This window comes from Marmota flaviventris, chromosome 17 (assembly GCF_047511675.1).
Source record: "Marmota flaviventris isolate mMarFla1 chromosome 17, mMarFla1.hap1, whole genome shotgun sequence".
Classification (NCBI taxonomy): Eukaryota; Metazoa; Chordata; class Mammalia; order Rodentia; family Sciuridae; genus Marmota; species Marmota flaviventris.
In genome coordinates, this window is record NC_092514.1 from 9,440,347 (window position 1) to 9,453,485 (window position 13,139).

The window sequence follows — 13,139 nt, forward strand, 5'->3', positions numbered from 1 at the left end:
TACACTTTCATTTGAAAGCATTTGCAAAGCTTCCACAGAACTCTGAGTTTACTGGAATCTCAGCAAATATTTATTCACCCGAACTTGTTGATACTTGGTAGAAAAAATGTTTATACCAGTTGCTCTTGGCAGCACAAATTTTGTTCTGCTAGGTTGAATCATTCCTTTGCAAGATGACTTTGATTAGTTAGGTTTTACTACATTTTCCCCTATAGGGATACATGCTTTTGGAACTCTAACTCAAACAAGGTTTGTACTAGCTGCATGAAACTTGACTCACTCAGTTAGTTCTCAGTGCAGTATCTATGCTTTGTTTTCTGTTGAAGTAGCCCTAAGCAGAGGCCAGGAAAATATACTTTCACTTTAAAGTGTTTGCAGAGCTTCCCCAGAACTCTTAGATTACTGGAATCTCAGGAAATTTTTTTCACCCGATCTTGATGATACTTGGCAGCAAAGATGAGTGTACTGGTTTCACTTGGCTGCCCGAATTTCGTTCTTCATGGAAGAAGCGTTCGTTTGCATTAACACTTTGAATTTTCAGTTTCACTCCCTTTTCCCTTATAGTGATACATGCATTTGGAACTGTATATCAAACACGGTTTGTGCTAGCTTCTTCAAATTTGACTCACTCATTTAGTTCTCGGTGTGCTCTCTATGCTTTGTTCCCTGTGGTAGTAGCTCTAAGCAGAGGCAAGAAACATACACTTTCATTTGAAAGCATTTGCAAAGCTTCCACAGAGCTCTGAGTTTACTGGAATCTCAGCAAATATTCATTCACCCATACTTGTTGATACTTGGTGGAAAAAATGTTTATACCAGTAGCTCTTGGCAGCAGAAATTTTGTTCTGCTAGGTTGAATCATTCCTTTGCAAGATGACTTTGATTAGTTAGGTTTTACTACATTTTCCCCTGTAGGGATACATGCTTTTGGAACTCTAACTCAAACACGGTTTGTACTAGCTGCATGAAACCTGACTCACTCAGTTAGTTCTCAGTGCACCCTCTATGCTTTGTTTCCTGTTGAAGTAGCCCTAAGCAGAGGGAAGGAAAATATACTTTCATTTTAAAGTGTTTGCAGAGCTTCCACAGAACTCAGAGTTTACTGGAAGCTCAGCAAATTTTTTCACCCGAACTTGATGATACTTGGCACCAAAGATGAGTATACTGGTTTCACTTGGCTGCCCAAATTTCGATCTTCAGGGTTGAAGCATTCGTTTGCAGGAGTACTTTGAATTTTCAGTTTCACTTCCTTTTCCCTTATAGGGATACATGCATTTGGAACTGCATATCAAACACGGTTTGTGCTAGCTTCTTCAAACTTGACTCACTCAATTAGTTCTCGGTGTGCTCTCTATGCTTTGTTCCCTGTGGTAGTATCTCTAAGCAGAGGCAAGGAACATACACTTTCATTTGAAAGCATTTGCAAAGCTTCCACAGAACTCTGAGTTTACTGGAATCACAGCAAATATTTATTCACCCGAACTTGTTGATACTAGGTAGAAAAAATGTGTATACCAGTTGCTCTTGGCAGCACAAATTTTGTTCTGCTAGGTTGAATCATTCCTTTGGAAGACGTCTTTGATTTGTTAGGTTTCACTACATTTTCCCCTATAGGGATACATGCTTTTGGAACTCTAACTCAAACGCGGTTTGTGCTATCTGCATGAAACTTGACTCACTCAGTTAGTTCTCAGTGAACTCTCTATGCTTTGTTTCCTGTTGAAGTAGTCCTAAGCAGAGGCAAGGAAAATAGACTTTCATTTTAAAGTGTTTGCAGAGCTTCCCCAGAACTCTGAGTTTACTGGAAGCTCAGCAAATATTTATTATTCCGAACTTGTTGATACTTGGTAGAAAAAATATGTATACCCGTTGCTCTTGGCAGCACAAATTTTGTTCTGCTAGGTTGAATCATTCCTTTGCAAGATGACTTTGATTAGTTAGGTTTTACTACATTTTCCCCTATATGGATACATGCTTTTGGAACTCTAACTCAAACGCGGTTTGTACTAGCTGCATGAAACTTGACTCACTCAGTTAGTTCTCAGTGCACCCTCTATGCTTTGTTTCCTGTTGAAGTAGCTCTAAGCAGAGGGAAGGAAAATATACTTTCATTTTAAAGTGTTTGCAGAGCTTCCACAGAACTCTGAGTTTACTGGAAGCTCAGGAAATTTTTTCACCAGATCTTGATGATACTTGTCAGCAAAGATGAGTATACTGGTTTCACTTGGCTGCCAAAATTTCGTTCTTCAGGGTTGAAGCATTCGTTTGCAGTAGCACTTTGAATTTTCAGTTTCACTTCCTTTTCCCTTATAGGGATACATTCACTTGGAACTGTATATCAAACACGGTTTGTGCTAGCTTCTGCAAACTTGACTCACTCAATTATTTCTCGGTGTTCTCTCTATGCTTTGTTCCCTGTGGTAGTAGATCTAAGCAGAGGCAAGGAACATACACTTTCATTTGAAAGCATTTGCAAATCTTCTACAGAACTCTGAGTTTACTGGAATCTCAGCAAATATTTATTCACCCGAACTTGTTGATACTTGGTAGAAAAAATGTGTATACCAGTTGCTCTTGCCAGCACAAATTTTGTTCTGCTAGGTTGAATCATTCCTTTGCAAGATGACTTTGATTAGTTAGGTTTTACTACATTTTCCCCTATAGGGATACAAGCTTTTGGAACTCTAACTTAAACGCGGTTTGTACTAGCTGCATGAAACTTGACTCAATCAGTTAGATGTCAGGGCACTCTCTATGCTTTGTTTCCTGTTGAAGTAGCCCTAAGCAGAGGCCAGGAAAATATACTTTCACTTTAAAGTGTTTGCAGAGCTTCCCAGAACTCTTAGTTTACTGGAATCTCAGCAAATTTTTTTCACCCGTTCTTGATGATACTTGGCAGCCAAGATGAGTGTACTGGATTCACTTTGCTGCCCAATTGCGTTCTTCAGGGTTGAAGCGTTCGTTTGCATTAGCACTTTGAATTTTCAGTTTCACTGCCTTTTCCCTTATAGGGATACGTGCATTTGGAACTGTATATCAAACACGGTTTGTGCTAGCTTCTTCAAACTTGACTCACTCAATTAGTTTTCGGTGTGCACTCTATGCTTTGTTCCCAGTGGTAGTAGCTCTAAGCAGAGGCAAGGAACATACACTTTCATTTGAAAGCATTTGCAAAGCTTCCACAGAACTCTGAGTTTACTGGCATCTCAGCCAAATTTTTTCAACCGATCTTGATGATACTTGGCAGCAAAGATGACTATAATGGTTTCACTTGGCTGCACGAATTTCGTTCTTCAGGGAAGAAGCGTTCGTTTGCATTAACACTTTGAATTTTCAGTTTCACTCCCTTTTACCTTATAGTGATACATGCATTTGGAACTGTATATCAAACACGGTTTGTGCTAGCTTCTTCAAACTTGACTCACTCAATTAGTTCTCAGTGTGCTCTCTATGCTTTGTTCCATGTGGTAGTAGCTCTAAGCAGAGGCAATTAACATACACTTTCATTTGAAAGCATTTGCAAAGCTTCCACAGAACTCTGAGTTTACTGGAATCTCAGCAAAATTTTTTCACCCGATCTTGATGATACATGGCAGGAAAGATGAGTATACTGGTTTCACTTCTTTGCCCAAATTTCGTTCTTCAGGGTTGAAGCGTTCGTTTGCATTAGCACTTTGAATTTTCAGTTTCACTTCCTTTTCCCTTATAGGGATACATGCATTTGGAACTGTATATCTAACACGGTTTGTGCTAACTTCTTCAAACTTGACTCACTCAATTAGTTCTCGGTGTGCTCTATATGCTTTGTTCCCTGTGGTAGTAGGTCTAAGCAGAGGCAAGGAATATACACTTTTATTTGAAAGCATTTGCAAAGCTTCCACAGAACTCTGAGTTCACTGGAATTTCAGCAAAATATTTTCACCCGATTTTGATGATACTTGGCAGCAAAGATGACTATACTGGTTTCACTTGGCTGCCCGAATTTCGTTCTTCAGGGTTGAAGCGTTCGTTTGCATTAGAACTTTGAATTTTCAGTTTCACTGCCTTTTCCCTTATAGGGATACATGCATTTGGAACTGTATATCAAACACGGTTTGTGCTAGCTTCTGCAAACTTGACTCACTCAATTAGTTCTCGGTGTGCTCTCTATGCTTTGTTCCCTGTGGTAGTAGCTCTAAGCAGAGGCAAGGAACATACACTTTCATTTGAAAGCATTTGCAAAGCTTCCACAGAACTCTGAGTTTACTGGAATCTCAGCAAATATTTATTCACCCGAACTTGTTGATACTTGGTGGAAAAAATGTTTATACCAGTTGCTCTTGGCAGCACAAATTTTGTTCTGCTAGGTTGAATCATTGGTTTGCAAGATGACTTTGATTAGTTAGGTTTTACTACATTTTCCCCTGTAGGGATACATGCTTTTGGAACTCTAACTCAAACACGGTTTGTACTAGCTGCATGAAACGTGACTCACTCAGTTAGTTCTCAGTGCACCCTCTATGCTTTGTTTCCTGTTGAAGTAGTCCTAAGCAGAGGGAAGGAAAATATACTTTCATTTTAAAGTGTTTGCAGAGCTTCCACAGAACTCAGAGTTTACTGGAAGCTCAGCAAATTTTTTCACCCGATCTTGATGATACTTGGCAGCAAAGATAAGTATACTTGTTTCACTTGGCTGCCCAAATTTCGATCTTCAGGGTTGAAGCATTCGTTTGCAGGAGTACTTTGAATTTTCAGTTTCACTTCCTTTTCCCTTATAGGGATACATGCATTTGGAACTGCATATCAAAAACGGTTTGTGCTAGCTTCTTCAAACTTGACTCACTCAATTAGTTCTCGGTGTGCTTTCTATGCTTTGTTCCCTGTGGTAGTAGCTCAAAGCAGAGGCAAGGAACATACACTTTCATTTGAAAGCATTTGCAAAGCTTCCACAGAACTCTGCGTTTACTAGAATCTCAGAAAAATTTTTTCACCCGATCTTGATGATACATGGCAGCAAAGATGACTATTCTGGTTTCACTGGGCTGCCCGAATTTCGTTCTTCAGGATTGAAGCGTTCGTTTGCAGGAGCACTTTGAATTTTCAGTGTCACTTCCTTTTCCCTTATAGGGATACATGCATTTGGAACTGTATATCAAACACGGTTTGTGCTAGCTTCTTCAAACTTGACTCACTCAATTAGTTCTCGGTGTGCTCTCTATGCTTTTTTCCATGTGGTAGTAGCTCTAAGCAGAGGCAATTAACATACACTTTCATTTGAAAGCATTTGCAAAGCTTCCACAGAACTCTGAGTTTACTGGAATCTCAGCAAAATTTTTTCACCCGATCTTGATGATACATGGCAGCAAAGATGAGTATACTGGTTTCACTTGGCTGCCCAAATTTCGTTCTTCAGGGTTGAAGCGTTCGTTTGCATTAGCACTTTGAATTTTCAGTTTCACTTCCTTTTCCCTTATAGGGATACATGCATTTGGAACTGTATATCTAACACGGTTTGTGCTAACTTCTTCAAACTTGACTCACTCAATTAGTTCTCGGTGTGCTCTATATGCTTTGTTCCCTGTGGTAGTAGGTCTAAGCAGAGGCAAGGAATATACACTTTTATTTGAAAGCATTTGCAAAGCTTCCACAGAACTCTGAGTTCACTGGAATTTCAGCAAAATATTTTCACCCGATTTTGATGATACTTGGCAGCAAAGATGACTATACTGGTTTCACTTGGCTGCCCGAATTTCGTTCTTCAGGGTTGAAGCGTTCGTTTGCATTAGAACTTTGAATTTTCAGTTTCACTGCCTTTTCCCTTATAGGGATACATGCATTTGGAACTGTATATCAAACACGGTTTGTGCTAGCTTCTGCAAACTTGACTCACTCAATTAGTTCTCGGTGTGCTCTCTATGCTTTGTTCCCTGTGGTAGTAGCTCTAAGCAGAGGCAAGGAACATACACTTTCATTTGAAAGCATTTGCAAAGCTTCCACAGAACTCTGAGTTTACTGGAATCTCAGCAAATATTTATTCACCCGAACTTGTTGATACTTGGTGGAAAAAATGTTTATACCAGTTGCTCTTGGCAGCACAAATTTTGTTCTGCTAGGTTGAATCATTGGTTTGCAAGATGACTTTGATTAGTTAGGTTTTACTACATTTTCCCCTGTAGGGATACATGCTTTTGGAACTCTAACTCAAACACGGTTTGTACTAGCTGCATGAAACGTGACTCACTCAGTTAGTTCTCAGTGCACCCTCTATGCTTTGTTTCCTGTTGAAGTAGTCCTAAGCAGAGGGAAGGAAAATATACTTTCATTTTAAAGTGTTTGCAGAGCTTCCACAGAACTCAGAGTTTACTGGAAGCTCAGCAAATTTTTTCACCCGATCTTGATGATACTTGGCAGCAAAGATAAGTATACTTGTTTCACTTGGCTGCCCAAATTTCGATCTTCAGGGTTGAAGCATTCGTTTGCAGGAGTACTTTGAATTTTCAGTTTCACTTCCTTTTCCCTTATAGGGATACATGCATTTGGAACTGCATATCAAAAACGGTTTGTGCTAGCTTCTTCAAACTTGACTCACTCAATTAGTTCTCGGTGTGCTTTCTATGCTTTGTTCCCTGTGGTAGTAGCTCAAAGCAGAGGCAAGGAACATACACTTTCATTTGAAAGCATTTGCAAAGCTTCCACAGAACTCTGCGTTTACTGGAATCTCAGAAAAATTTTTTCACCCGATCTTGATGATACATGGCAGCAAAGATGACTATTCTGGTTTCACTGGGCTGCCCGAATTTCGTTCTTCAGGATTGAAGCGTTCGTTTGCAGGAGCACTTTGAATTTTCAGTGTCACTTCCTTTTCCCTTATAGGGATACATGCATTTGGAACTGTATATCAAACACGGTTTGTGCTAGCTTCTTCAAACTTGACTCACTCAATTAGTTCTCGGTGTGCTCTCTATGCTTTTTTCCATGTGGTAGTAGCTCTAAGCAGAGGCAATTAACATACACTTTCATTTGAAAGCATTTGCAAAGCTTCCACAGAACTCTGAGTTTACTGGAATCTCAGCAAAATTTTTTCACCCGATCTTGATGATACATGGCAGCAAAGATGAGTATACTGGTTTCACTTGGCTGCCCAAATTTCGTTCTTCAGGGTTGAAGCGTTCGTTTGCATTAGCACTTTGAATTTTCAGTTTCACTTCCTTTTCCCTTATAGGGATACATGCATTTGGAACTGTATATCTAACACGGTTTGTGCTAACTTCTTCAAACTTGACTCACTCAATTAGTTCTCGGTGTGCTCTATATGCTTTGTTCCCTGTGGTAGTAGGTCTAAGCAGAGGCAAGGAATATACACTTTTATTTGAAAGCATTTGCAAAGCTTCCACAGAACTCTGAGTTCACTGGAATTTCAGCAAAATATTTTCACCCGATTTTGATGATACTTGGCAGCAAAGATGACTATACTGGTTTCACTTGGCTGCCCGAATTTCGTTCTTCAGGGTTGAAGCGTTCGTTTGCATTAGAACTTTGAATTTTCAGTTTCACTGCCTTTTCCCTTATAGGGATACATGCATTTGGAACTGTATATCAAACACGGTTTGTGCTAGCTTCTGCAAACTTGACTCACTCAATTAGTTCTCGGTGTGCTCTCTATGCTTTGTTCCCTGTGGTAGTAGCTCTAAGCAGAGGCAAGGAACATACACTTTCATTTGAAAGCATTTGCAAAGCTTCCACAGAACTCTGAGTTTACTGGAATCTCAGCAAATATTTATTCACCCGAACTTGTTGATACTTGGTGGAAAAAATGTTTATACCAGTTGCTCTTGGCAGCACAAATTTTGTTCTGCTAGGTTGAATCATTGGTTTGCAAGATGACTTTGATTAGTTAGGTTTTACTACATTTTCCCCTGTAGGGATACATGCTTTTGGAACTCTAACTCAAACACGGTTTGTACTAGCTGCATGAAACGTGACTCACTCAGTTAGTTCTCAGTGCACCCTCTATGCTTTGTTTCCTGTTGAAGTAGTCCTAAGCAGAGGGAAGGAAAATATACTTTCATTTTAAAGTGTTTGCAGAGCTTCCACAGAACTCAGAGTTTACTGGAAGCTCAGCAAATTTTTTCACCCGATCTTGATGATACTTGGCAGCAAAGATGAGTATACTTGTTTCACTTGGCTGCCCAAATTTCGATCTTCAGGGTTGAAGCATTCGTTTGCAGGAGTACTTTGAATTTTCAGTTTCACTTCCTTTTCCCTTATAGGGATACATGCATTTGGAACTGCATATCAAAAACGGTTTGTGCTAGCTTCTTCAAACTTGACTCACTCAATTAGTTCTCGGTGTGCTCTCTATGCTTTGTTCCATGTGGTAGTAGCTCAAAGCAGAGGCAAGGAACATACACTTTCATTTGAAAGCATTTGCAAAGCTTCCACAGAACTCTGCGTTTACTGGAATCTCAGCAAAATTTTTTCACCCGATCTTGATGATACATGGCAGCAAAGATGACTATACTGGTTTCTCTGGGCTGCCCGAATTTCGTTCTTCAGGATTGAAGCGTTCGTTTGCAGGAGCACTTTGAATTTTCAGTTTCACTTCCTTTTCCCTTATAGGGATACATGCATTTGGAACTGTATATCACACACGGTTTTTGCTAGCTTCTTCAAACTTGACTCACTCAATTAGTTCTCGGTGTGCTCTCTATGCTTTGTTCCCTGTGGTAGTAGCTCTAAGCAGAGGCAAGGAACATACACTTTCATTTGAAAGCATTTGCAAAGCTTCCAAAGAACTCTGAGTTTACTGGAATCTCAGCAAATATTTATTCACCCGAACTTGTTGATACTTGGTAGAATAAATGTTTATACCAGTTGCTCTTGGCAGCACAAATTTTGTTCTGCTGGGTTGCATCATTCCTTTGCAAGATGACTTTGATTAGTTAGGTTTTACTACATTTTCCCCTATAGGGATACATGCTTTTGGAACTCTAACTCAAACGCGGTTTGTACCAGCTGCATGAAACTTGACTCACTCAGTTAGTTCTCAGTGCACTCTCTATGCTTTGTTCCCTTTTGAAGTAGCCCTAAGCAGAGGCCAGGAAAATATACTTTCACTTTAAAGTGTTTGCAGAGCTTCCCAGAACTCTTAGTTTACTGGAATCTCAGCAAATTTTTTTCACCCGTTCTTGATGATACTTGGCAGCAAAGATGAGTGTACTGGATTCACTTTGCTGCCCAATTGCATTCTTCAGGGTTGAAGCGTTCGTTTGCATTAGCACTTTGAATTTTCAGTTTCACTGCCTTTTCCCTTATAGGGATACGTGCATTTGGAACTGTATATCAAACACGGTTTGTGCTAGCTTCTTCAAACTTGACTCACTCAATTAGTTTTCTGTGTGCTCTCTATGCTTTGTTCCCTGTGGTAGTAGCTCTAAGCAGAGGCAAGGAACATACACTTTCATTTGAAAGCATTTGCAAAGCTTCCACAGAACTCTGAGTTTACTGGCATCTCAGCCAAATTTTTTCAACCGATCTTGATGATACGTGGCAGCAAAGATGACTATAATGGTTTCACTTGGCTGCCCGAATTTCGTTCTTCAGGGTTGAAGCTTTCGTTTGCCTTAGCACTTTGAATTTTCAGTTTCACTGCGTTTTCCCTTATAGGGATACATGCATTTGGAACTGTATATCAAACACGGTTTGTGCTAGCTTCTTCAAACTTGACTCACTCAATTAATTCTCGGTGTGCTCTCTATGCTTTGTACCCTGTGGTAGTAGCTCTAAGCAGAGGCAAGGAACATACACTTTCATTTGAAAGTATTTGCAAAGGTTCCACAGAACTCTGAGTTTACTGGAATCTCAGCAAATATTTATTCACCCGAACTTGTTGATTCTTGGTAGAAAAAATGTATATATCAGTTGATCTTGGCAGCAAAAATTTTGTTCTGCTAGGTTGAATCATTCCTTTGCAAGATGACTTTGATTAGTTAGGTTTTACTACATTTTCCCCTATAGGGATACAAGCTTTTGGAACTCTAACTCAATCGCGGTTTGTACTAGCTCTATGAAACTTGACTCAATCAGTTAGATGTCAGTGCACTCTCTGTGCTTTGTTTCCTGTTGAAGTAGCCCTAAGCAGAGGCCAGGAAAATATACTTTCAATTTAAGGTGTTTGCAGAGCTTCCCCAGAACTCTTAGTTTCCTGGAATCTCAGCAAATTTTTTTCACCCGATCTTGATGATACTTTGCAGCAATGATGAGTGTACTGGTTGCACTTGGCTGCCCGAATTTCGTTGTTCAGGGTTGAAGCGTTCGTTTGCCTTAGCACTTTGAATTTTCAGTTTCACTGCGTTTTCCCTTATAGGGATACATGCATTTGGAATTGTATATCAAACCCGTTTTGTGCTAGCTTCTTCAAACTTGACTCACTCAATTAGTTCTCGGTGTGCTTTCTATGCTTTGTTCCCTGTGGTAGTAGCTCTAAGCAGAGGCAAGGAACATACACTTTCATTTGAAAGCATTTGCAAAGCTTCCACAGAACTCTGAGTTTACTGGAATCTCAGCAAATATTTATTCACCCGAACTTGTTGATACTTGGTAGAAAAAATGTTTATACCAGTTGCTCTTGGCAGCACAAATTTTGTTCTGCTAGGTTGAATCATTCCTTTGCAAGATGACTTTGATTAGTTAGGTTTTACTACATTTTCCCCTATAGGGATACATGCTTTTGGAACTCTAACTCAAACAAGGTTTGTACTAGCTGCATGAAACTTGACTCACTCAGTTAGTTCTCAGTGCAGTATCTATGCTTTGTTTTCTGTTGAAGTAGCCCTAAGCAGAGGCCAGGAAAATATACTTTCACTTTAAAGTGTTTGCAGAGCTTCCCCAGAACTCTTAGGTTACTGGAATCTCAGGAAATTTTTTTCACCTGATCTTGATGATACTTGGCAGCAAAGATGAGTGTACTGGTTTCACTTGGCTGCCCGAATTTCGTTCTTCAGGGAAGAAGCGTTCGTTTGCATTAACACTTTGAATTTTCAGTTTCACTCCCTTTTCCCTTATAGTGATACATGCATTTGGAACTGTATATCAAACACGGTTTGTGCTAGCTTCTTCAAACTTGACTCACTCAATTAGTTCTTGGTGTGCTCTCTATGCTTTGTTCCATGTGGTAGTAGCTCTAAGCAGAGGCAATTAACATACACTTTCATTTGAAAGCATTTGCAAAGCTTCCACAGAACTCTGAGTTTACTGGAATCTCAGCAAAATTTTTTCACCCGAACTTGATGATACTTGGCAGCAAAGATGACTATACTGGTTTCACTTGGCTGCCGAAATTTCGTTCTTCAGGGTTGAAGAGTTCGTTTGCAGGAGCACTTTGAATTTTCAGTTTCACTTCCTTTTCCCTTCTAGGGATACATGCATTTGGAACTGTATATCAAACACGGTTTGTGCTAGCTTCTTCAAACTTGACACACTCAATTAGTTCTCGGTGTGCTCTCTATGCTTTTTTCCCTGTGGTAGTAGCTCTAAGCAGAGGCAAGGAACACACACTTTCATTTGAAAGCATTTGCAGAGCTTCCACAGAACTCTGAGTTTACTGGAATCTCAGCAAAATTTTTTCACCCGATCTTGATGATACATGGCAGCAAAGATGAGTATACTGGTTTCACTTGGCTGCCCAAATTTCGTTCTTCAGGGTTGAAGCATTCGTTTGCATTAGCACTTTGAATTTTCAGTTTCACTTCCTTTTCCCTTCTAGGGATACATGCATTTGGAACTGTATATCAAACACGGTTTGTGCTAGCTTCTTCAAATTTGACTCACTCATTTAGTTCTCGGTGTGCTCTCTATGCTTTGTTCCCTGTGGTAGTAGCTCTAAGCAGAGGCAAGAAACATACACTTTCATTTGAAAGCATTTGCAAAGCTTCCACAGAGCTCTGAGTTTACTGGAATCTCAGCAAATATTCATTCACCCATACTTGTTGATACTTGGTGGAAAAAATGTTTATACCAGTAGCTCTTGGCAGCACAAATTTTGTTCTGCTAGGTTGAATCATTCCTTTGCAAGATGACTTTGATTAGTTAGGTTTTACTACATTTTCCCCTGTAGGGATACATGCTTTTGGAACTCTAACTCAAACACGGTTTGTACTAGCTGCATGAAACGTGACTCACTCAGTTAGTTCTCAGTGCACCCTCTATGCTTTGTTTCCTGTTGAAGTAGCCCTAAGCAGAGGGAAGGAAAATATACTTTCATTTTAAAGTGTTTGCAGAGCTTCCACAGAACTCAGAGTTTACTGGAAGCTCAGCAAATTTTTTCACCCGATCTTGATGATACTTGGCAGCAAAGATGAGTATACTGGTTTCACTTGGCTGCCCAAATTTCGATCTTCAGGGTTGAAGCATTCGTTTGCAGGAGTACTTTGAATTTTCAGTTTCACTTCCTTTTCCCTTATAGGGATACATGCATTTGGAACTGCATATCAAACACGGTTTGTGCTAGCTTCTTCAAACTTGACTCACTCAATTAGTTCTCGGTGTGCTCTCTATGCTTTGTTCCCTGTGGTAGTAGCTCTAAGCAGAGGCAAGGAACATACACTTTCATTTGAAAGCATTTGCAAAGCTTCCACAGAACTCTGAGTTTACTGGAATCTCAGCAAATATTTATTCACCCGAACTTGTTGATACTAGGTAGAAAAAATGTGTATACCAGTTGCTCTTGGCAGCACAAATTTTGTTCTGCTAGGTTGAATCATTCCTTTGGAAGACGTCTTTGATTTGTTAGGTTTCACTACATTTTCCCCTATTGGGATACATGCTTTTGGAACTCTAACTCAAACGCGGTTTGTGCTATCTGCATGAAACTTGACTCACTCAGTTAGTTCTCAGTGAACTCTCTATGCTTTGTTTCCTGTTGAAGTAGTCCTAAGCAGAGGCAAGGAAAATAGACTTTAATTTTAAAGTGTTTGCAGAGCTTCCCCAGAACTCTGAGTTTACTGGAAGCTCAGCAAATATTTATTCTTCCGAACTTGTTGATACTTGGTAGAAAAAATATGTATACCCGTTGCTCTTGGCAGCACAAATTTTGTTCTGCTAGGTTGAATCATTCCTTTGCAAGATGACTTTGATTAGTTAGGTTTTACTACATTTTCCCC